Genomic DNA, 26,205 nt, shown 5'->3' with positions numbered 1-26,205 from the left:
GACAGTGTATTTTCATGCATTATCTTCAGTAATTCATCTTTCAATGAAAGATATTTGTAAAGACAGTCCCAGTTCTAGTTTAAAACTGTTTAGGATGGCATGTATCTACATATTCTGTCTTACCTGCTACAGCCCCACATTGTTCAGAAATAACTCTCTGTTTATTGTGTTCTGTTATCAGTAAAAACATTTTAGTTGGACTCAAGAGCAGGAGAGACTGATGGTGGCATTGAGTGTGTTGTACTCTCTTGCCACATTAAAACTGTTAATTTAGATCATCTGGCCTGGAACAGAAAAACAAGAAATGAATGCTTGTAAACAAGCCCAGGTCTGGCTTCCTAAGAGGCCAATGAGAATATATTCTTCCTTCTCATGCATGGGTGAGGAAAATGGTGAATGTAAAACAAATCACCAAGGGGAAAATGGCTAACAGAGTAATGTACAGGGGGAAAATAAAGCAAAACAACACGTTTTAGAAAGCCCTCTTGTTATGACTGGGCAACAAGGATTGTTCAGGCATTTAATGTCAGAAAAAAGATTTTGTTCCTGCTTAGGGATGTTTGCAACATTTTTTAGAATAGTGAAATGCTATTATATATACTATATGCAGTCCTGAATGTTTTGGAATCTAGTCTCATCATGTCCATCAAATGACCATGCTCGAGGTATTTATTGATGAGGCTGGATAAATTCTAGCGGAAGAGAACACCACTTGTCATGGAGTGAGTAAAAACCTGGGCATGATGCCAGACTCCCAGGGACAATTTTTCATTGATGTCATATAGTGATTAATACTTTGCTTCCATCACAGAGTGCTAGAATGGGGAGAGGGAGAAAGGAGGAAAGCAAAAGCAATGTCTCCTTACAGGGATGTTATTTGCTTAAAAGTTAAAATCTTTTAATTGTCTCACTTTTTCTTTTTCCTGGAAAAACATATACTCTAACTTTATCTGAACTTGTATAGACTATGCTATATACATGAAGCAGATATGATGGTTCTGACAACCCCTCACATTGTTTTTTTCATGCTGACAGACTGATCCTCTGAAAACAGAAATTATTTATGTCAAATAAGCTTCGACAGCCATACTGAAAAGTAGATTAGAGTTCTTGGTAGATTTTTTATTGCTTCTCAGTGATTTTTTTTTCCAGTGAACAAAAGTTCATTTTTCATCCTACTTTTTTCAGTGAATCATAGGAAAGTCCATACGCTTTAAAGATGGAAATTGACCAACACACTTCTATGAGTTTCAAGAAAGCTTTTGGTTTTTCTGGCTTATTAAAAATAATTTTTGCACTTGGGAACTGCCTGATCTGTGCAATGAGAAATAGTTACCTCCTTTTCCCTATAGCCTCACAGGAAAATAGCATTCCCTTACAAAAGTTGAGTCAGGACAGAGAAATGACTCATTCTTCATACCTCTCCCCTCTGACATTTACTTCATGAACAATCATGAGGTTTAGTATGAAGTATGACTCTTGTATAAAAATGCAGAAAGTTTACATGAACTCAAGGGGAGAAGGGTGCAAGAACTTGGAAGAGAGCTCCATTGGTGGTTAATAAGTTGATAAACTGCATCAGACTCAGGAAATCCCCTAAGATGAAAATAATTAAAGACTGGGAGAGTGCATGACAAAAGTACATGCCTCTCCCATAACCAGTCTTCCTTTGGCATTTGTTTATGGTCACTCCTGGAGACATTCTAGTGGGTTAGATGAAGCCTTGTTCTGGAGTGGGAAAGAAAAAGCCTGAAATTCAGAACTTCACAATTCAAAATCCAGAAAAAGCCACGTCATTTTCTTCTTGCTGTTTTATGGTTTCGTGGTCAATCATTTGCTGGTTTGGAGAGTAAGGAAAGAAAAGAGATCAACAAATTATTATGAGTACCTGGGACTTGTAATGCTGAAACTGTTCTCTAAGGTCAGTTGTCTCAGCCTTTTAGTGGACTTGGTTTGACAAAACACAACTATAAATGAAGTTGAAGTTTTATGACTGTAATAGAACCGATGAAAAGAGGAAGATTCAAGGCTGTCAGTTCAGTTTGAGATGGTAATGTAAGAGAAGTCAAATGCAGGCAAGTATCTGAAAATGCATTTCCATGTCAAATGGCTCGTTTTTTAGTGGCAGGCTTTGGCTTCATGCAGATTGTACTTGGACCTATATGAACTGGGGAAAATTAAATCTGAATGTGGCTGGGAGAACTATTCATGAAGAACTTCTTCATGGTAGAACTCCTTCCAAGAACATTGCTTTAGTCCCCCTTATAGGTGTGTTGTTTAGGCTGGTCATTACAGCTGTGGCTTGTAAACCCAAAACACCAAGGATTCCTACTGTGAAATAAAGATGTACAGGTGTATCTAAGGTGACGCTGCTATTGGCAGAACTAAATTCTGTGCTTTCCTCAGTCTTTCAAGAAGCTGGACTGTCCAAAGCCTTGGAATTGGAAGTGGCCTCCAAAAGCCTTCCTGTCATAAGGTCTTCATTGCTGACACTCCAGTTATTGTGAAAGTATTCAGCAAAATTTTTTTCATCTCAGAGCGATACAGGGAGTTAGAAGAGTGATACTAAGCTGGAATGGTATTCTCAGCTAGAAACTGAGGAGGAAAGAGGCAAACAATATCATGATGTTGTTTTATTAGTGATACAACCCTCTATTCAGAACATCTTTTGAAATATAGTTTTATTTCTACACTGCAGTTAAGCAAGATAAGTTGAAAATCTGAAATGTAACCATGAATCCTGCAGTAGAATCTTGCCGGTGTAGTGTCACAAAGAAGCTGACAACCTGACATCAGATTTGTGACACTTTTTTTCTACTAACAGTGTCCTTCAGTACCTTTATTTCAGGTTTTCAGTGGAGAGTCACACGCAAGGACTATTAAGGAGATGGCAGGGCCCAAGACATTTCAGCCTCTCTCCAAGGAAAATAAACCTAGCAGCATGGTCTAGATATCATCCCTATTTTCATCAATTCCCTAGCAAATTTGAGTCCAGATATAAACGTCCCAGATATCAGCAAAATGGATCTCTGAAAGGCCTCAGATACCTCACCTGAAAAGAATCCTCACAGTCTTTCCAATAAAGTTCTTAACTGGGAAACCTTCTTAGAAGACAGCTTACAGGAACAAGCAATGCTTGTTACTTGGACACATTATCAACAAATATCAGCTGTAATTGCATGGGGGTTTTCTGTGTGTTTTAGCCTTTCTATGAAATAAAAGCACAACACCAATCTGACATTTTCCAGAATGGCTTAGGACTGTGCTGTTCAACTGCTGATGCTTCAATGCCTTGAAGTTTCAGAATGGTGCTAAATTTCTAACAGATGAAAAAATAGCTTTCTTTTCTATCTTTTCCCTCAATCTTTTATTATTATTATTATTCTTTATTTAAAAGACTTTTCTATTCTTTTCAAAAGGGTGGCTAGTGGTACCTACAAGTACGTTAGGCAATACAGATGCGATAATCAGTTTACCAATTGTACAAAGCAGATGCCATTACATACCCATTCAAATCAGGGTATGTAATAACCAGCCTGAGAATTCTGAGGTATCTGCATTCACTGTGTATTGATAATGAAAGTGAATTTCTCTGGGCTCAGCCGCTAGCCTAGGATGAGCTCTGTGACATGTAGGTCAGTCCCTGCTGTTGTCTGAATTGAAGGTCTGAGTGCTGACTCTTCATGCTGGGAAATATACTGCTGTGTTTCGCATTGTTTTTGGCATTTCTCATATTCTCTAGGAAGACAGTTCAGTAAAATTACTCTGAAAGCCAATAAAAAGAAGCGGAAAGTTTTTTAGTTCTGCTTTGTTTTTCAAACTCAAGAGCCAGATGCCATTAGATTTCACACAATGCATTTCCAATTGAGACCCTCCATTTTATACACATCCTTATGGGCGTTTTTTTCAGAGTTTTATTGATGTCTGCTGTTAAATTTATCTTTTTGTTGATAAGGTTTTCTTTCTGAATTCAACCAGCACAAATAAATTCTGTAAAAACACAATTAGGTGAATGATACGTACATGAGAAGGCTCTGAGTATAAGCAGTGCTACCTGACTTTTTAAAAGACGGGTTCAAAACTGCAATAGAAAATGTTTCTCTTTTTAAATTGTACCTTTAGAGAAAGAATCACTACCAATGCAAAGTCTGTGGATTTTGGTTTGTTATTTTTATTTATTTATTTTTTTTTCCTGAAAGAATTGGAAACCTTAAAGAAGCAGCATTTGACAGTATTCATCTGAACTATTTTTTAAACAACATAGAACTATGTCAAATAATGCAAGAAGTGTAAATACTGCTTTTTGAATTGTTACCACTAAATGTGAACACATCTCTTGCTTTTAAGTGATACTGATGCTCTCAGAAGTGCTATATCAGGGAAGAGAAGGGAGCCCTCCCCATTACTGATGCACAGGTTTTTGGTTCAGCTGCCAGGATACCAGTTCTGATCGTGCTTGCTGCTCAGGATGTTGTGTCTGCATGTGCCTTTGCGAAAGCTGAGAAGGATCAGAGTTTGTGGTTGTTGCTGTTTGGGAGGAAGCAGAAGAGTAGCCACCCACTTCTGACACGGGTTCCAGATCTGGAGGAGTAGGCTGATTTTCAGTAGGCTGGGACTGATTCTAGAAGCATCCTGTGCATCTTTAGGAAAATATCTTCAGCATAGACCTGGCTGAAGCTGTCTTTTTAGTTTTGCTATCTTGAGCAGTGCAGCCACATAATGCAATGGCAATTGAGTGGCACAGCATTTGTATTAGCAGCTCAGAGTAGCTGTCAGATTGATCTGTCCCATCTGCGTCATTGCCTTGCAGTAGCATTATTTAATGAGTTCAGGCTGCTGGGAACCTTAGAAGTGGACCAGATCCTGTTGTGCTGGACACTCTGAAGAATAAAAGTTGATCCTTGTTCCTGCTTGAAAGAAGCAAGCCTGTCTAGCTCAAATAGTTTCCTCCAGATGCTCCATTCCTTGTCCTGAATGTGAACAGACCTTGTTTTTATCATCACAAGCTGAGATCTGTGTGAGTTCATATACTTGTCAAGAGCTGACTCAAAGCAAGTGGTATTTATTGTGCCAAAGTTCTGTATTTAAGAACATGACTTTGCATAGCACTTTCACCTTCTTTAGCTGTGGAACGTTATCAAAAAAGGAGGAGAAGGGAGTCATTACTTGAATGTATTAAGCTCCAAGAATTGTGAATATAACTATGGTATTTGGAAATTAATTTGTGATTGACTGTTTTCAGACTGTGGCCAGAGGGTTATGGTTTATTTTTATTTTCATTTTAATTTTTTATTTGTCAAAAGTTACCAATTTTGTCATGATGGAATTAAAATAAATGAGTAAGGAAAGTGGTTCTTATGGAGAGAAGCAACAAGAAGACAGCAGTTTCTCATTACCTTCAGATATTTTATAGATATAGAATAATTCCAGATTGGAAGAAGCACAGCTTCTTGTAAACTACAGGTTATGATAACCTTATCCAAAACTGGTGAACATGCCCAATGTTAAGAAAAAATGCTTTACAACTGGCAAGTTCAAATAAAGTCATTGAGGTGAGCTGCATACCCATTGTGTGGCCGTCACAGTTCTCCCTTCTCCTCTGTTTGTCTCTTAAACTTATGGGATATGCACAGTCTAAATTCTGTATGCCATTCTTGAAAGAAAAAACATTGAAGTAAAATAAATAGTGAGATTTGTTGTTACACACTTACGTGGTATAAAATGTTGATGTAGGATCAGGACAGAATGAGAGCTTTCTGCTAGATGCAAAGTTATTCAAATCAAATTTAAAAATATAATAATTCAACTTCAGTCATTGTAGGGAGTCACTGTCTTGAAGACTTTGTTCCCACACGGTAGTGGATTAGGGCAAAAAGACTTGTCCATCTTTTCTTCATGCATGGCAAGTCATTTGGAAGAGCTACACAGCTGGCAGAGAAGATGTGTAAGCATGTCTGGCTCTTTGACAGGCTTGACACTATTCCAGCTATGTTATTTAAATTAGCTGGTGGACTAGGGGCAACTTCTAGTTTGTGCCAGGATAAGGAAGAATACCTTTGGCATTGTTTGCCTTTGTCTTGTTTTCCATAGACTTCATAGTACACTATTGTAGGAACAGAAAACATGTTCGCTAGAAACACAAGTGTTTTTGTTCTCTTTGCATTAAATGTCTTGGAGAAATCTGTGAAATCTTTATGAAGATGTTTGTTAAACTGTAGGATTTACTGATAAAACAGTGTGGTGACTGGGCTTCAATGCAATAAAGCCACGACTATACAGATTAATTATGTCACATGCTTTGACATAAGAGAGTTGCCTGTGGGAATCAACAAACTTCCCCTACTCTTTCCATGTTTACAGATTTCTACTGTTAGTGTATCTAATGGGGATTTGGTGTTTGCTTGTGAAACTTCAGAAATCAGTGTCTGATTACTGGACTAGATTTGTGGTTACTCTATGGGATACTACTTAGGAATTTATTTTTGTTTTGATTTCTTCTCCAACTTCATATTGGCATGGTGGAGCTTTCATATTGTGGTTGTGCTTGAAATTCAGTAGTCTGAATATTGTTCCCTTTGGTTTGGAATGTCAAAATCTGTATTCTTGGTAAACTCTTGAATATATATTGGCATTAAGACCAAGAAGGACAAATACAGCTGTTTTTGTTTATGTCCACATACGATGCAATCTAAAAAGATTGAACTTAAGAATGGAAGTGTGGGATTTTGAACATGGGCAGAGTAGTGCTTTAGGGTGCCTCATAGCAACACTGCAGTTTCCATAACTGCAGTAACAATAAATTCATATTGGCTTTCATGTTCACTGTCTTTCACTTGGTAGAGAACTACAGTGGTATCTGAATAGACGAATGGAAGAGGAAAATCCATTATGACGTGTAATCCTATCTGAGAAGGAAAATATTCATACTGTTTGGCTGAGACTCTACAATACATTTTATTTATGAGCATTCCTTTTAAAACTCACTAAAGTTCTGAACTCCCTCGTTTCTTGTAGGAATGAATTCCAGTATTGCTATAAAAGCTTTTATTTATTCAGCCAGACTGCTTTACCTGTCAAATTTTCTGGCTGCGTCATGAAAATAAAAGGGAATAAAGTTTGAAAAGCACACTTTCTTTTAGCAAGAAAAATACACATCTAAATTTCGGTGGCCCTTATTCTTGTATCTTGAAAGTTAAAGTAGCAGCTGTATGCTCAGCGCTTCTGAAAATCAAATCGCTGCTTTAGATGCCTAAATATAGACATAAAATACTAACTCCTAGCAGTCACTTTTCAGATTCTTGGCTTTGGTTACAAATATCAGTGAATACAGGTAATAGCAGAATTGTAGCACATTGTGCCAGAATCTAAATAATGAAAAGACCTGTATGATAATACATTAAAACCTACTATGAAAGCATCAAGGGAATACTATGATTAACTCAATATTAAATCATTGAATGACACACAGGGATATATTTTAAGGAAACAGTTCTTTGTATGTATGAATAACAGCATAATAAATACTTAGCTTATTGGAGTACATAAAGACGGGAGGAGGACTCAGAACCTTTGCTGGAACTGGTGGAGGCAAAGAAGGCATCACAGAACATACCAAATGATAGCACTCTGTGCCGTTCCCTTGGCCACCCGATTTCAATTGTCATAAAGACAAATTCACCTGTCCTGGGAATCATGCTAGTGTACTGCACAGTGACATGTGGCTGCTGAATCATTGGCAGATGCTCTGCGTGCTACTGCCTGAGCCCTGGGGACAACTATCTGCAGTCATACAATACAGTGGAGCAGACAGCTTGCAGCAGCCATAGCTGGGTGAATGCAGGTTTTTGTTATATTTAGCTGTCTCTGGGTTTGTCTAGGAAGTCAAACTCTGTTCCTCTCCACTTTGGGCATCAGTGAGCAGGATTCATTTGTCCTCCAACCATGCAGGTCTCGAGGGATTCCTCACCTCAGCTACTGCTCTAAACTGCCCCATTACCTGTTTCTTTTTCCTGTGCTAATAATGCAGCTATGTGGATCACAACCTAATTGAACTGGTTGAGAAGCTGGAGACAACAGGATAAGCATTTCCTAAAATGATGGTAATTTCTATTAGTTCATAATGACAGAAATTCATACTTGGCCCCTTTATAGAGGGCTAAGAGTATTCCAGCTTCTAATTGATGGAAGTCTGAGTTATTAAGAGTGCTACTATAGCAATTTACATGTTTTCATTATTGTGACTTGAAGGAAAATTGTTAAAAATGAGGTTGAAAGTTAGATGGATTCTATGATTCTATGATTTTGCTCCAAACGTGAACTGAGTAAGAAAAAAAAGGTGGTAAGTTTCTCACGGTATAACCATGAAATAGAACAAATTCTTTGTAGCCTAAAAAAACACTTTCAAATACTGGAAATTCCAAATGTCCAGATGTCCTTAGGAGATGGGAGCACAGGTTTTTGTGCAACAAATTTACACAACAAAAGCATAATAACATACAGACTATAAATGCTCTGAAGATGTAATGCCAGGTAAGTGAATATATAAGGAGAGGATTCTGTCCTAGTGGCAGGTGACCTAGGCAATTCTCTGTATTGCAAAAATACGGAGGAACCTAAATCTTCATTGTTTTAAATATAGAAACTTAGCATGGCCATAACAGAGAACAGAACTTCTGGAAAGGAGTTCGTGTGTGTAACTGCTTTTTTATCAGCTCCCAGCTGATTCAGGATTGTTTGGAGTCTTTTGGCTTGAGGGTGATTGTGCTTTTCTTATTTTTAAATTCTCTTTTAATTAAGTACCAGTAATAATAGTTAGGGGGGAATCGGGGAAAGAAAGTGCTAGGATCAAATTATGTTCACAGAAGCACTTTAAGCAGATGGACAACTGAGAAGATTGTATTTATATTCAATATATTGGCTGATTTCAGATGTTATTTCCAGTCATCTTCTAGAAAGACAGACATGGGTGAGGCAGTGTCATGCTTCCACAAAAACAGCTGTCACCAAAGACTTGAGCTTGCAAAAACACATAAATAACTACAAGTTCCCCAAACTGTTCAGACTCTGAAACAGAATCTATTTAAGGATAGAATTACTTGAAGTCTGCTTGGACATCAGGGCCCTTCTTGGAGTGGGAGACTGGATCAGATGGTCTTCACTGCAGATCACTTCTGGATTCTTTGTTGCCCGCTGGTATGCTTTACTATGGTCACAGAAGTACACTGTGCTCTGGACTCCAGCCAGATGAACTCAAAGGGAGCACATTGCCCCTGGAAGTGCTTCTTCAAAATGTACAACTTATTGCACATGTTCTGTGACCAGCAGAGGTTTGTCCAGAGCGGGCCTGAACCCACTACAAAGCAGGACAAGGTTGTAGGTGCCGAAGATATCCATCCTGGCTAATGATGTACAGCCAAAGCTGTGAAGATGTAAACACTTTCAGGAATTAAATATAGGGTTTTGGGTAGGATTCACATTCCTATGCTGTGACGGGCACTCTGCAAGTGAATCACTGGGGCTGTGTTCAGCAGGAGTCTTGAACGCTATTTAATTTTCCTTAATTTGAGAATTGAGTGTGATCAACTGTGTGTTTGCAACTCTCAGTGTGTACACCCACGTGAGCTTTGTATCTGTTTTTAAAGAATAAGGTAAGACAAAATGACTTTCCTTTTTGAACAGTTTGGGCCAAATTGTTTAAAGCATCCCTGGGTTTTTAATGACACTTTACGTTCATTAGGACAATATCTAAATCTGCTTGAAACTTGTCTTGTTGTAGGCCTCAATGCATTGCCTGGTGCCTAGCAACCATCAGCAGGGCCAGTGTTTTCATCCACTCTTCCTCTGAAGTGTTTTCCAGTTTTCTAGCTAGGGTCTGAAATAAAAACCTGAGAGACACTTACCTCCTTATATAATAGTGATGACTGATTTTAAGTACTTCATGACAAGCTTGCTGTGGTAGGAAGCCCTCCAAATCATTCTTTATTATTCTAATATTATGATTTTGAATCCTTGAATTTAATCTCTCAAAAACCCTTCCCAAGCATGTGGTAGGAAGATGCAAGAATTTGTGCAATCTGTGTCACTTAGAAAAAATTACAGGTCATCTGTGGGGAGGAGAGAAAGTGAAAAATAGTCCGAAAGGTTTATGCTCCCAAAGTTGATCTTCTGATGTGTTATCAGGAGAAAAAGCATTCCGTGCTTTCTAAATAAGCAGGGAGCTCGCGGATACAAACAGTTTTTCATCTCCGTGCTGTTCAGGCAATAATCCTATTTTCTCAATGTTAATAACTGTAGGGGCTTTGTGGGAAAATCTACTCTTGCAGCAGATGTTAAACCAAAACTGCATAGGGTAGACCTTGTGTGTAAACTACTATCTTTCTTTGCCAGGTTTCATTTGGAGGATAAGTATAGCCCTTTTATTTGTTGTTGGTTTTTTCCTTTCTGTTAGGAAGGTAGTGCGTCTATATTACTTGATCAGCATTGGGAGACTTCTGTATGTATTTGCAAGTGCTGTTTGTCTATTGTGTAAGGCTGCTTTCCACAACAGTAGCTCAGCATTATTATTTCTCTTGGCAGTAAAGTAAGTACAACAGTTTGTTTTGCTTTTAAACAAGTAGCTTTAAAATTTGACCATCTACATTGCTAGCCATAGCATTTAATTTCTTTACCGTACTGTATTTCAAATAGTGCATGCTGGAACTCGCAGTTCACATGGGTTTTGCAGAGGCAGTTCAGGCCACACTGAAGAACTCACAGTTTGTTTGGACGATAGCAGTACTTGCTTTAGTGAAAACACAATTAAAACCAGGCTGGTGCCTCTGGACTCCTGCTACAAGTTATTTAATTAAAGTTCATGGGAAGCCTGTGAGATGAGAACCTTTCTGCCCATATGAGACTCTTATGGCGATGAGCTATTTGTGAAGATGGAATGGTTTGCAGTGAATTAGAGTACTGGTCTTGGAGCTAGATCATCAGCCTGTGCAAGTTGGTCTAATGCCATAGGTTTTGACGAGATTGGGTTATAATCCTTTGAAAGCGTGGCTGCTGTGTTAAAAACAAATTTAATTGGGGGAGGGGGAGCAACTTTCCCATAAGCTTCTCTTCCCTGGGACTTGCCTTATTTTACTTCTTTTCTGCTGTCTCCCCACCTACATAGTCGTCTTTTCTCCTTAACAGTCACAGCAAGTAACAAAATCTATTTGTGCAGTTACAATACATTTCAAGAGACTGTCCTCAGAGACTGGCTGATACATCACAAACATAAACTTAGGGTTTATTACCTGAGTCATATGAAGCATGCTGTTTGAGTGAGATGATCTGCAAATATTCTTTCAGTGACTGAACTTTGTACTGGAGGTTTGATTTTTGTCTGATTGTTTCTTTTTTTTCCAACACATCATAGTCTGAACTGAAGTGCAGTGTTTTTTAAGCAAGCTTAGTGCTTGCATCTGTAACATCCAGTGCTGTGGATTAAAGTTTGATTGTCTTATCTCATGAGAAATACAAGCACATTGTTTCCAAGCCTGTCTTTGATTTGTTTCCAAACTTTGGTTTTGGGTGCGCATATTGTCCTGGTTTGTATTGTAAGGGAGAATAAATGGTAGAAGCTAATTCCTCTTTGCAGTAACATACTCAGCATTCATCTCTGTATGAGAAGCAAGATTAGGAAAATGGTCAGCTGAGTGTGCTTGTTAAAATGAGTGGCAGGAAACTTGGGGTATTCACCAGTCATTGCATCTTCATAATTTCAAGCCTTTCACCTGGGATGCCTATATTGTGTCTTGTTTATACAGAAATGGAGGAAACAGGGTGGGAAGTGAGAATTCTGAGCTGAAAACCTCATTTTTAAGGAGAAAGCTATCAGCAGCAGTGTTCTCTAATTCAAATCCAGTCTGGAGAAACATGAGTTTCCAGTGTACAGGTTGCATAAAGGTCAGGATGGAATTTTCTGATTAGCAGAGATGTCACAATGGGTACTTCCTGAAGAGCTTTTCAGATTCAGGGTGGAATTTATGGCTTACTTGAGAAAACATCTCACACAACCATATAGTCTCACAAACAGAAGCTGTAGCAGCCACTGAGAGCTCAGTCTCCAGGGCACTCACTGGAGATGTGGGTTATCCACATTCAAATCATTAAGCAGATTAGCAACTGAAGCAGTGGCTCTTCTACCCAACAAATGCCAGAAATACTGTATCACAGAATAATTCTTGGATTTTACCTAACACAACTACTCTTCTTGGTGAACATAATTACAGCAATAAGAAGTGAGGACTAAATCCATGTCCACAGTTAGGACATCCACCACAGAGGAGTGAAAAAGTTTCAAGACTGGACTGGAAGGAGCTGGTGTATTCATTCGTACATAACAAGTCATCTCCAACAGGAAAGCTTGGGAGCAAATAATTCCATAGTCTGGTAGCTAAGACATCCTAGAATTGAGTATAGATAGTGCATTACATGATGTCTTGGTGTTAAAGATGATATGTGACTCTGCTCAATTTTATACTTACATTCTTCTGTTCCTATTGTTTCATTATGCCCCTTTGTGGACAAACCATGGGCATCCATGTCCCAGCCTACTCGGGACTTGCTGGCTTTGCTTTGCAGTTTCCCTCATGAATAATCAAAAAGATTGATGAAAATGACTAATAATAGCAATACCATTTGCATTATTAAACTGCCTTCATTGTTGCAAAATTATTCAAATGTATAGCAACAGGCAAAGTTTTAGAAAAAGGCCCATGTATGTTTCACAAGGATGTTTCAATTACATTAACCCTCATTTAATGAACTACACTAAACTAAGTGCTTAAAAGCCATATAAATAGTCATAAAGATTGCAAGCAGGCTTTTTGAACCTAAAGCAGACTAATGAGAAACACTGATTTAAAGGAACTGAATAACTTTGGCTCAAATTAGTAATGAAACGAGAACGTTTTGCTGCTTCAATAGCATGTGTGAAATGAATTGGTGGCCTCTGTCCAGTTTCTAGTAAATGTTTCGCTGCTACAGTAATAGTCTCTCTATAAATCATCAGTAGTGCCCACATCACAAAAGTTGCTGCTAATATTTGACCATAATTGGCTGAGTGAACAAGCTCATGCAGGATTGTCTTCAATGCCTTTCAAAGGAGTTTGGTGCTTGGTTGCTTCCCCACCCCCCCACCCCCGCCCCTCCCGATCCTGTAAAGCTTTGGCAGAGTTTGAGGGTTTGGGTAATTATATTAATTAATTAATATTAAAACATATTAATATATGCAGATGTTCTTTGGGTAAAATCTTGATTTCTAATTTTGTGGAAGTTTGATTTCTGTCCCAGCTAAAATTTAAGATAATGAATATTATTAGGAAAGGCTGAGTAACCTGGGCTGGTTCAGCTGGAGGAAAAGAAGACTGAGGGAGGATCTGATTAATGTTTAGAAATATCTAAAGGGGAGTGGGAGGCAAATGGACGAGGCCAGGATCTTCTTGGTGGTGTGTAGACAAGGAGCAATGGCCTAGCCACACAAACATGTGGAAGAACTTCTTTACAGTGAGGATGATGGTGCACTGGAACAGGCTGCCCAGAGAGGTTGTGGAGTCTCCTTCTATGGAGATATTCAAGACCTGTCTGGATGCCTACCTGTGTGACCTATTGTAGGCTACTGCTTTCGCAAGGGGGGTGGACTCAATGATCTCTTGAGGCCCCTTCCAACCCTTGCAGTTCTGTGATACTGTGGAGGTTGAATGTAAAGAAAGGCAGTGGATTGTACAGTCTTGGCTTTTTCTTGTTCTAATCCTATTTGTTTCAGTCATTCTTTTACTGCTGCCTTGTCAGTGGTGTAGACAGCGGTATCAGTGGTAATTTCATTTCTGGGTGTTCACAGAAAGCACTGTATTTACACACTTTGTTGTAGTGGTTGCTGGCATTGTCCTTACGTTTAATATAGTAACAATTGTGTGTACTCTATTGGCTGCTATATTAAATTTTCCTTATAATCTGTGCTATCTTACCTGCTGTCCTATTGCTTGCCTTATGGAATCACTACAATACATTCCCTTTAATGGTAGCTAGCTGGTCAGTTTGCCAGACGAAAAAAACTCCAATTATTCAGAGTCTTAAAATTTGAAGTCTGTGTATCAGTGTGGGTGTAAGATCCCTAGGACTGTTTTAAAACAGCACTTGGGGCAGCCTGTTACAAATCGGTCCAGATAAAATTAGTTCAAGGACTTCGTAAAGAATAGAGTCAATTCTAAACGTAGATCAGACTACTTTTGAAGTATCTGTCAAATCTTTCAGATTTTAATTGGAGTCTCTCACTCTAGGCTCTGATCTTGCACTTTTGTTAAGCTCTTCAAGTTCATTCTCTTTTGTTCGTCTTCATGTACTCTGCACTTGTTCTAGTGATGGCCCTTTGTGCAAAACCTGCATCGTGGGAGGGCAGTTGCTCCAGAGAGACCTGAAACTGTACAACAAAACAAGGAGCTTGAATTCTCACACCTGCTCTTGAAAGACTTCCATCTGTGTTAAAAGACTGAAGAGTTTTGGTTAGAGGTTTGGGTAATCGTTTGTTTGGTGTGCACAAAGGAACCTCAAACCTCCAGTGGTTCGACTGTCACTGTTCAGCATTAAAAAGGCTTTCTTTGCTTGCGTGCACTATGCATATCCAGAAGCCAGTCTAGTTTTTCAGTGTGCTTCAGGCACACTTGTACACTGTAGCATTAGCAGACAATTGTCTTAAAGGTCAGAGAGAGTCAAAGACAAGCACATTCCTCAGTGATAATAAAATGAAGCCAGAGATGACACTTTTGCAGTGCCAAGGAAAGGGCAATCTATTTGCTTTTTCTTTTTTTTTGGGGGGGTGTGGGTGTGGGTGTGTATGCATGCATGCACATTTATCTGCATCAGAAAGTCTCTATGTTCTGTTAAACACCATGATATCTTCCTTAAGGGTAGGTTGCACACTGAAACCTCATATTGACTCTTGGATTGTTTTCATTCTGTTGAAAAAGTAATGAAGCATCACTGATCCACAGGCTGCACTGAGGAAATGGTGGTAGCAAACTACGATGGTTGCATTCCTGAAATCTTTTTGTTTATGGCAGATTAAAAGACAGTAGTCATTGCAGGAGACATCTGAAGACTAAGGCATTACAAAGGAGCTGGTTGAAATCATAGTACTTTGTGTGGCCTCATGCTACCTATTTCCATATGCTGTTCAAGCTAATTAGCGAGTTGAAACTCTAAGTGGCGTGACAGACTTGACACACTGCATGGTATTTTGATTAGGTTATTTCAGTATTTACTATATGAACATATTTAGTCTAATTGGGGCAGTCAGGTGAAAATAGAACACGCAGGGAAAAAAAAAGAAAGAATGGCCCAAGGGCACCTACTGCATAGTGAATGCTTAAGGGCTGGATTTTGGGTGGCTGTTTTCTCACTCACACTACTGTTGGAAATGCCAAACTGAACAAATAAAAATGGACTTTGGCATTAGTTCGGCAGTTAGTGCTTTCTTAGTATAGAAGCACAGAAGTTACTTCTTCAGGCAGAATTCCATCAGGGATCCTCCAGCTTCAGGAATCAAAGGGATGTGAATTGATAGATGCTTTTAGGAAAAGATAAAGGAGTTTGTAATATGTGGGAGCCTGAAAGATGACTGGCTTGGGGAGATGGTTGTGCAGTGTAAGGTATGCTTTGAAAACAGATTTTGCAAAGAACATTGGGTAGAACTTGAAGAAGAGTCATTATATTAGGGCATACTCATGACATTGTAAGATTCTACTGTTAGTCTGCAAAGCTTGCTATTGAAAAGAAAAGAAAATCAGAGAGCAAATTAGGTTGGTAGGGACCTCATCAGATCCATCTGGTCTAAGCTTCCACACAATCAGAGCCAGCTTTGAAGTTAGATTGAACTTCAGAGGTAGATGGACCATTCTAGTCTAAAACTTTACATTTTATTCTAATTGTACAGAACATTTTAGTACTAATTTCTTTTCATGCCATTCCAGTTTTTCAGACACACTGGATTTGAAGTGTGTAGGAAACACATTCTAAATATTTTTTACATGCAAAACTGAAAAAAACAGAAAGAAAATTAGGTGTTTTAACTCTTCAGAAAGAGGTATCTTTTTTTTTTTTTTTCTTTTTTTTTTTTTTTTTCCTGTCCTCAATATCCTTACATTTCATTGGGACATCAAGATGTAAAGTATTGTTTCTTACAGAAAAGCTTAGTTCATATCCAATAGCTTATCTTTTCAATAAACATATGAGGTCTAACGATCCCAAAACTGCACTGAAAAAAGGTGAACAACAACCAAAAGCACTTAGAATATCTACGATTCTTATGTTAATATATACCTGCAAAAGTCACACTGTTCTCTGCAGCAGCAAAGCTTGCAGAGAGAGGAAACCATCTTCTAAATACCTCTTCAATGTGCCAGTGTGCCAAGAATGAAATATCTGTATGTTGAACTCCCACATGTAGGCAGTGAAGGGCTAGAAATCAATTTTTCAAACTTTATTTTTGATTATTCCTAGATTAATCGCTTTTTATGACAAATCTTTTAGTTAGAATAATGTGTCATTTCCAGTTACAATCACATTTTGATAAGAAATGCTAGAAAAAAAAACATTTATTCTGTAGTCTGTCTGGCTAATAACAGTGCTTCATGGAGTTTGCCATTTTCTGTGGAGTAAATATATATGTGTATATATATGTACATATATAGCTTCCATATTTTTGTTTTGCCAGTTACATTCTTCTAGCCAGAAAGCTTTCCTTCTCATAGAGCTATCTTTTGCACCCACTCCTTGATTTGACCTGGGTTCATTTGTAGTACTCCTTTGTCTGAATTAACTTAGCCAAGATGCGCCTGTGCACTTTGGTCATAGCTGTGATGAGATCAGCTAATACATGCTGCAGGTCTATAGGCTTTCACAAAATCAGAAAAATTCAAATATGTTCTACAGAATCCTCTTCCTTGCTAGCAATGATAGCATCTCTGAGGTGTTAATATCTTGAGGTTACTTTGAAGTTTCGCTAGGCTTTCCTCTTGCTCTCGTTTTGAGAACAAACGTGTCTCGGGTCAAAGGAGCATCAAAGGAAATCTAAACTTAGCAAAGTTCTGAGAAATGATCACTTTTTAGATTCTGGTTTCTCATAAGGGTCTTCAAATTCCACAGACAAGATTCTGCAGCTACTCTGAAAAGGGCTGATCTTGGTTGGAATTCCTTGCTGACAGCATTTTTATCACAAACAGCATCTTGTGGTTGAAAGATCAATCTGGGACACAGCAAACACTGGTTCAAGTGCTCTGATCACTGTATAGTTATTCATGCTACACCTGGGACCTTCGTGTGGGGCTCCATTCAGAACTGGGAGCTGCAGTATATTCAATCAAAAGTGACAGTAATACACGTTCAATCTGATGAAACAGGAGTCAGTCCCACTTAGAAAAATGAAGGAACATTATATTTAAGCACTGCAGGAAGTTTTTGAATGAAAATGACCAACATTCTTGATTGACTGTTACTTTTATACTGAACTATTAAAATGATTTAAAGCAGCAATTAATAGAAACAAAATACCCAAGCATATCTAGGATAGGAAGTTCTATCAGAGGGTCTGCAGAAGCATTTTATTTGTTCTAAAAATTTTCCCCACCCTTACAGATTGCCTTAATAACCCAGATAAAATATCATTTTGGCTGCTTGATCCAGATCTTTCTGACACATTCATACCTTTGTTCTGTAAAGGTGGAACTTGACCTCATAGAACGACCAATGCAGGCCTATCCCTTGATTTTACCATTGCAAAGACAAGTTAAGATTTGTGGTATGGAACTATAATCACACTATAATCACACTTGTGTCAGTGACCTAGCGCAAAACACCTTTCAATTTCTTTTAAATCTGTATGAAGCTCTAGATAATATGGTCAGGAAAAAGTGTAATATATCAAGAAGAGCTGTGCTGAATTTGAGAAGGACTTAGTGGCAGAAGAAAGAATAACAGTGTGAGTGACAGCTCTTTGAACTGCTTCTTTTTACATGGGTTCTTCAAGAAAAAAGCAGAAGTGATAGCACTTTCTGTCAGTCTTCTGCTAATAAGTTTTGAATTCATTGGCAAATGTTAATCAAAAGTAACATAGAGACAGAGGTCTCAAAGATGTTAAGTTCCTAAAACACTTTTGAAAAGAGTGGGTGATTAATGGAGAGAAACCCTGTGAATAACACTAGTGAGAGAATTTCAGAGAAAACCCAGCTATTATCCATTAAGTTTGGCAACTGGCAGTAAGAGAAGCATACAAGCACATGCACAGTACCTCAGCAAAGATATGTTTGGTTTCAGACGAAATCTTTCTATGACTTGCCCAAACCAAGAAAGGTCAATGAGGTTTGGAGCAAACACGAAATGCTAGAGGAGGGTAAGGTAGAGGAACCATGAGAACAGTATGATGAATCAATGGGAATACAGGGAGGAACAAAAAGTATTTTTCAGATAGCTGTTATTGCAGGTAGCTGATGAGGTAGAGAAGTACAGTGCAAGTATGATGAGGAAGATGAGTTGACTTGAGCTTCTTGCCATTCGAATGGAGGAAGAAGACATGAAGTGTAAATCCATTGGAAGTCAAATTCCATCCATACTCCTGCCCCAAAAACTGTTGCCTTTTGTTTTGGGGGAGGGGCTTATGCACTGTCCATCCTTTTAGCACTTGATTCTCTGCACAAGGATGTTAATCCCAAAGATGGATGTGAATTATACCAATTTTGTTTTAATTGTTGTATATTTGTGGACTGTATTATTGGCATGAAAGATAGATAATTTTTGAGTTTAATTTGACTGTTATGCTGATGATGCTCAAGTTTTCTTAGATCATAAATGAAAGATTTTTACTCAGACAGAGACCTTTGAAAAGAGTTGGAAATATCAGTATAAAAGAACCTCTCTCATGTCCTCTAGATGCTGATCAACATCTGTGTTTTTTTCCTTTGTGCCTCTTGTTAATTGAATCAAAAAGATGCATTATGCTACTTTTTTTTCCTCTCTTTTTATTTCTTAACCTTTGACGCCATACTTGGAGGTCCATGTTATATTTATTCCATGTCAGTTTGTTCCTTACTTAGTCATAACTAAAGCTGATTAAATCTTTGCCATTATCCTCACAAAAGACCTTTGAGTTTTGATGCTGATTATATCACATCTTTGATAGAATTTCAGCAAAACAGGTACAGATTAGTATAAATCAGTACATACACAAGGTGTGGGAGGTTTGTGATCAAGTCCTACTTATGCAGATCAAAAAAGAAGCAGAAGTCAAAACTTCAAATGTTCTCAATATGTTAATGTGTTGTTTTCCAGCCAGTCTCACCTGTATTCCACACATACAGTTCTGTTTGTTGTTTGAAGGTGGTGAGATAGTCTAGAATAATAAAAAATATAAAAGAAACTATATATAAAAGAAAATATATATCTGTGTGATACTAGCCTTCCAAAATAATGTATCTGGATTTCAAAGCATGCTGTTGCCAATGTTAGTGTAGCATATTAGGTTATTTTGAGAAAAAATTCTGAGGAACACTGTGGATCCTCTGAAGAAGTGAGGTTGAAGTCATAGGGCAGACAGATGGGAGGGAGCCTGGTGGGTCTCCTGACCTCTCTCTCCAAGCATCTCTTGGAAGGAAAATAATGCAGTATTACAGCTAATGAACAGGTTGATTTCTAGCCCATCTTAGGAAGCTTTCCAGAACACAGGATGTGTTGAGAACCAAGTTATGATGAATTTTCTTGTACATTTCTGAGGGAAAGCTATCCTTCTGAGGGATACGCTAATTCTTTACTTGTATATAAAATGTATTTATTTTATTTATTTAATATACAAATTTCTTTATTTAACATGAATTAAATAGTCTGACAGGAGCCTTGCATTTTCATTATGCTGGCTTTCTGCTTTCGTAACTGGCTTAGACCTCGAAACTTGAAAGACTCCTTCAATTGCAGTTCTTCTCAGAAATATGACTTTGTTTAAAAAGAAAAAAGATGTGATAGGTTGTCATGTTTCTCTCTATATAGCTTCAGATCAAATATATTTAGATTACAGATATTTTTGCTGTCAGCTTTGCAGACTAAGTGAAGAAAGACAAACCTGATTCTTTCCTACTTGCACATCATCACCAATAATATTCTACAGTACAAATTTGACTCTCAATGAAACTTATACAAGCCCATTGTTTCACTGTAGTTTTACAGGTGCCAGAAACTGCCAGATCTGGCACTTCAATTGAAACTTCTAAATTGATATACAAGCCAAAATAGAACCTGTCTGACATTGATGGACATATTTCTTCCTCACTGATAGGATGAAGAAAAGAAATTTAAAGCAACATCTAATCAATTAGTTATAATGGGGTTACATAGATAGTGTTCATGTTGGTAGAATTATTTTTATGGGTTGCTTTGTGGAGAAGAAACCATAAAGAGATTTGTGAATCTTTCAAGTAGATTTGAGTCAATTACAAGTACTTAGTGATAATTAGCTGCAATTCAGTGGTTCTGGGGATGATCTTATTCAAAGTTCTAGGTTTAGAATTTAACAGCATGAAATACGCTCACTGCTAAGTGTACAGAGGTTTATGGAATAAACAATTTTGATATGTACTTTTTGGTTGGAAAGTCTGGAATTCTTATTCAGTCAAGGGACAAGATTATCTTGTAGCATGCCGAATTAGTTACAACTGAACAAAAATACAGACAAGTCAAGTGAACAAAAATGGAAAATGCGTTCTCATGGGAAGCTATTCCAAATTACCTATTTTATTTTAAATTGACGCTTTGCCATTTAATTTCTGTGCATAGACAAACAGTGACATTTCAAAGAGATCTGGCCTTCTAGTGATGAGGTGCTCCTTTTTTTTTTTTTTTTTTCCTAAGGGTGAATGAGACGGTCACATTATTTAATTATTCAAAATAGAGAAAGTGATACAGGAGGCAAATCCAGCACAGTTAGAACAGAAGTGCTTCCTGAAATGGCATAATATTTTCACTGTGCATTTAAGGTGAAGTTTTCTTAAGATAAGGGAGCTCAGGTGCAATCTCAGAGATGAAATCCTCCTTCTTGAACTGAAAGGAATATGATCCATCTTTTCTTTTGGGTGCGGATTTTGTTTGTTGTGTTATACCTGCTTGCTTGTGTTCAGCTCCAGATAGATGCCTCATCACAGCTCACCCCATTTGTTAACTGAAAACAAAACTTCCATTTCTTTCTTGTGGTAATAGTAGAATGGGTGATGTTGGTGCTGTGGAAGCTCTTTTTCACATATATCCTGGGCTAGCTGTAGTTTCAACCTTAAAATATAAAGTAGATTAAAGGCAACAACAGGAAAAAAATGTTTGAAACAATACAAAGCTAAGAGGATATGTAAAAGGATATGTAAATTTAGATGCTTTAAATGCCTATATGTTAGAAGTAAATTAATAGTCATTCCTGAGTTGCAGCCTGGCATTCCCAAAATACTTCAAATTGAAGTGCAATACTTGCTTGCAAGTGAAGTACCAAATGTTGTCTCCCATTAGAAATTCCAAAAATTGAGTAGAAAACAGTTTGAAGTCAGAATATACATCCAACATTTTTGAGTGAATCAAAATGTAGCAATTATTTGTGTCAAAATTTTTAGATTAATTTCACTTCCACCCTGGTATTGTATTTTGTCGCTAGGTGTAACGTACGTTTATTTTAAATATACAATTACAATTAATGGTTTAATATGAGAAGGAGTAGGTTAATTGCTATGTTCAGCACCTGAAATTGTAAGTTTTGACAATTTTCTGTCAAAAACTTCAGTTGATATCAACAACACATCTGCAAAACATTTCCATTTTGATAAGATGCAAAAGAGAACTTTTTTTTTTTTTTTTAGTTCTGGAGCACAGTGAAAGAAACACATAGAGAAATACAGAAGAATTAAAATATATAAAACACGTAAAAGCCACTTGATGGTGGCTTTATCCTTCTCCTTCATTTGCCGTTAGCATTGTACATGCTAGAAAGATGGTATCTGCACACCACTCACAATCCTCCCTGCTGCCTCTGTAATACCAAGAGAAGGGTCTGTGCCCCAGCACAGCTAGCATTCCTTTCTGCCTCTGTTCCTCAGTTCAGGCTTTCCATGTAGAACTCACTGAGGGAAGCATTTCCAACTAGTTCAGCCTTGTGGAGACAAATGGGGTCCTATCTATGGCACAGAAAACAATATGTCTTTATAAAGGAGGCATACTCTTTGAGGAGCTGCTTACTGGCATCTCTGTGTATGCAAGAACTTGGCCAAAGTATCTCCGATTATATTTCATAAACAAAACTAATGCAGAGAGTTCAAAATAACTCTTGAACTTCAGAGAACATTGAATCTCTGGAAGACATGCCTGGATGGATGCTTGTGTTTGCCAAGGGAACATGAGGAGTGGAAAAAAAAAACCCCGCCAGATTTGTTTGGTATTTGAATTTGTGACTTTCTAAGGGGTTATCATCACGTTGGCATTTGCTTCATGTGTTTTTTTGTTTTGTTTTTGTTACTTTATTTTTCCCCCCTCTTTCTGTGCAACTGAAACCCATCCAGACAAGAAAATCAAGATCTGGGCTGAAATGAGCAGAATTAAGATGCAGTTATTTTAAGTTTTCTGAGTCTGGTTATGTTTGTACAAATTAATCTTATCTGATATTATGCAAGTCAAAATACATGAAATTCAGTGATGGATGCCAGAACAAAGGGAAAAGGGTAAGAACGATTCTTCTAACAAGATGAGATATTTCCATTTTAAATCCTTTCTGAAAACAAATAGCCACAAACAGAGAAATCTCTCATTATTTTAGCTTACTCTCTATTGTTCTTTTTTTTTTTTAATTAAAAAAAAAGTTAATTTTCCACTCAAATTTGGCCTATTTAGTGCCTTTTTAGGGTGCCTAAAAATATACTTCTATAATATTCTCAGTAAATCCACTACTTCTTTATGTCACAACTGAAAGGTCTTTGTGTACAAGGACGTTATTTCAGTTTCTCAAATCCACCACATCACCAGTAAGTGTTTAATTGTGACATTTTCTATTTGCCACTTCTGCCTAATATTCTCCAAAGAGGCTATGCCCTGTATTGAAATAGGAGGAAAAAAAACCAAAAGAGTGGAAATGGAAGATCTATTTTCATCATATTACAGCTGAGGTGCTACATGTTTTGTCCTGATCACTGGGTCATGTTCAGGACAGAATTAAAGGGGAAAATATTATCTGTGTTGGGTTCTCAGAGCAGAAGAGGACAGCATATTTTAATCAGAGCTTTTGCTACTGCTGAATCATACAGATTTTGCAACATCAAGATGCTTTAGAAATTCATTTTATGTTGCCAAGTTATTTGCAACGAAAAAGCAACAGCATTCAAAAGAAAAAAAAAAACAACAACAAAAACACACCAAATGTTTCATTTTATCATCTTAAGCATTAAAAGCTTACGTATTTTAATCGGAAATTATTTCCTATTTTGCAATTACTTTTAGTTTTATGCATAACATTTTGCTTTTTGGTTGAGAAAAAAAAAGAAAAAAAGAACCCTTTCTAGTAGGAAGAATTACTGTTTCTTCAAACTTTCCTTACTTAAAAATTAGGGGTGGTGCTGGGGAATCTTCTTCTAGTAAACCCAAAAGAATAGTTTGTTTTGCATGGAGAAAAGGACTAAAACTCGATATTTTGTTGATCTTTTCCTGTGAAGGGAGGCAGCTGGAGACACAGCTTGGCCCAACCCCACTGTATTCCTGCCACTGGCTGATCCCTTGGAACCACTGAGGGGCCATTCCTAACAATCCAGTAGCATGAAACCGCATGGATCTTGGATCCAATAACTGTGAAGTGCTACCGGTTAGGATGGGCTTCGACTCTGATATTTCAGTTTTCAGGGACCGATACAACTTTCTCTCCTTTAAAATTACTGCTCCTTGGAAGAAAGGTGCTGTGGATTTGTGTGATTTTTTGTGCTATGCTGGAGCCAGCTGCAGTAGTCAGTTTTGTGGTTGTCATGCTTTCATGTGGTGACCATGGAGAAGCAGCGAGGGCCACCTTTTGCTTTCATAGTCATCACTTAGTTGACCTCTACTGAAGAAATTTTTTCTTCCACTTTTCCCTTCTCACTGACAAGTGTCCGTAACGCTCGCTTTTGTAAACTGTTCTGGTTAGAGGCATCCTACCCACATCCCCACAATTCTCAGTGCCACGATGCACTCATCTCATTGCATTCTGAGTTGAGTTTTCCCTTATTTTGTGGGGTCTGTATGCACAAGGATTGTCTGTGGGTGGAAGTGAAGCCCAGCTCTCCTTGTCCCCTACCTCAGGACAGTTCTGACCCTGCAATGCAAACCAGCAGAGCTGCCATGCTTTCTGACTGCTGATGTGGAGGTTCAGAAGGCTTTTAATCTTTCATCTGTTTCTTCACATGCTCCCAACAGTTTATCTCCTTTCCTGCAGTTTTGCCTTACGCTTGTGTTGATTTAGAAAATCTTCCTACCATCATGTTTAGGTTGTTTCTGTTGCTTAGGAAAAAAAACCAAACCAAACCAAAACAAAAAAACAAACAAAAAAAAACACGCTAATTTTAACAGGTGATCAAAGTCTGCATAATATAAACACCCCACAATTGCAGCGACCTTAAGGGAGCCCTACTCTATTTTGCCTTCTACACACCTAGAAGCCCCAACATCTTTATTTTTAGGCCTTGCTGGTTCCCGACCTCCTCTTTGCTGCTGGCTACCTAGCAACAGCCGATCGCCGTGGCAACGCCAGCGGGCGGAGCCGGGCCCTGCGGCTGCTGCTGGCGGCGGCCTACCCGGCCATGCTGGGCTGGGGCAGCACAGGGGAGAAGGAAGAAGGGAGGGATGTGCTGCCTGGGATTCGTGCTCCCAGGGATTCAGCATTCGGTGGTTCTGTGATTCTATGCAGTCGCTAAGATATAAAGGGCTGTTCCTTCCTGTCTGGTGCAGTTTCTGTTTTGAGTCGCCCTCCAGACACACAAGTGTGGTCATTTTCTTTGCTATTCATCCTTTCATAATTAATATAGTACTTAATGCTAGTTCAGAGATTCATTTCTTAAGGTTAGCATTTGTCCCACGGAACATTTAGTTATGTTGTTTGTTTGTTTTTAGTTTCTGAAGGTTTGGCCTCACAGTTGTTAGAAACTGTTCACACCCCTGGATATTCATAGAATTGTTTGAGTTGAAAGGGACTTTTAAAGGTCATCAGGTCCAACCCGCCTGCAATGAACAGGGACACTCACAGGTAGATCAGGTTGCTCAGAGCCCTGTCCAGCCTGATGTTGGGTGTCTCTAGGTATAGGGTATCCACCACCTCTCCAGTCAACCTGCTCCAGTGCCTCACCACCCTGACTGTAAAAAAATTCTTCCTTATGTTCACAGTAATCTATTTTTGTTTAAAACCACTTCCTCTTGTCCTATCACAGCAGACCTTACTGAAGAGTCTGTCCCCTTATTTCTCACAGCCCCCTGTTAAGTACTGAAAGGCCGCTTTCAGGTCTTCCCAGAGCCTTTCCAGACTAAACATTCCCAGCTTTCAACCTGTCCTCATAGGAGAGGTGTTCCACCATGGGATCATTTCTGTGCTCCTTCTCTAGATGTGCTCCTACAGGTCCGCATCTCTCCTGTGTTGAGGACTCCACATTTGGATTCGCTGCTCTAGGTGAGGTCTTCCCAACACAGAGCAGAGAGGCAGGATCACCTTCCTGACCTGCAGGCCATGCTTCTTTTGACGCAGCCCAGAATATGGTTGGATGGCTTTCTTGGCTGCAAGCAATAGCTGGGACGTATTGCTGTTATCAGTACTGGAACATACTGTTAACTTTACTACAAACTCTAGATTGCTGCAGCTTTCATATCTTGGTTTTAACTCAGTGGGATATGACTCAGGCCTGATTGCTCTTCTTTCCATAGCTTATGCAAATTAGAAATGATTGGCATATTTGCATTAAAAAATGTGTTTTTTATTGAAATTATCCTCAGTGTAGTTTGTGGATGAGGGATTGGACGTCTGGTTCTGATGGCAACAGAGGAGATTTGGCTAGGTCAAAGAAAAAGAGCACAAGCAATCCATGATATTTCTGGAGTGCATTGGTGGTAAATTACTTACTACCATAGGTGAATGAGGAGATAACAATGACATGGTTCCCTGCA

The 26,205-nt window shown here is 38.4% G+C and overlaps 1 protein-coding gene and 1 long non-coding RNA gene across 34 annotated transcripts in view; one reads left to right on the top strand and one right to left on the bottom strand.

Moving 5' to 3' along the window:
• Positions 1-26,205, top strand: part of CACNA1C (calcium voltage-gated channel subunit alpha1 C) — a 449,097-nt gene that overhangs the window by 83,617 nt on the left and 339,275 nt on the right. The gene's annotated exons all lie outside the window — the stretch shown is intronic.
• Positions 24,419-24,787, bottom strand: LOC116653588 (uncharacterized). Its single transcript, XR_004307693.2, has 2 exons — positions 24,707-24,787; positions 24,419-24,555 (listed from the first exon to the last, which is right to left on the bottom strand). It is a non-coding gene; the product is annotated as an uncharacterized LOC116653588 (long non-coding RNA).

This window comes from Coturnix japonica, chromosome 1 (genome assembly GCF_054131305.1).
Source record: "Coturnix japonica strain WE chromosome 1, WE-NBRP24, whole genome shotgun sequence".
Lineage (NCBI taxonomy): Eukaryota > Metazoa > Chordata > Aves > Galliformes > Phasianidae > Coturnix > Coturnix japonica.
Note: the sequence above shows the minus strand (reverse complement) of the source record. Positions and strands in the feature narration are given on the sequence as shown.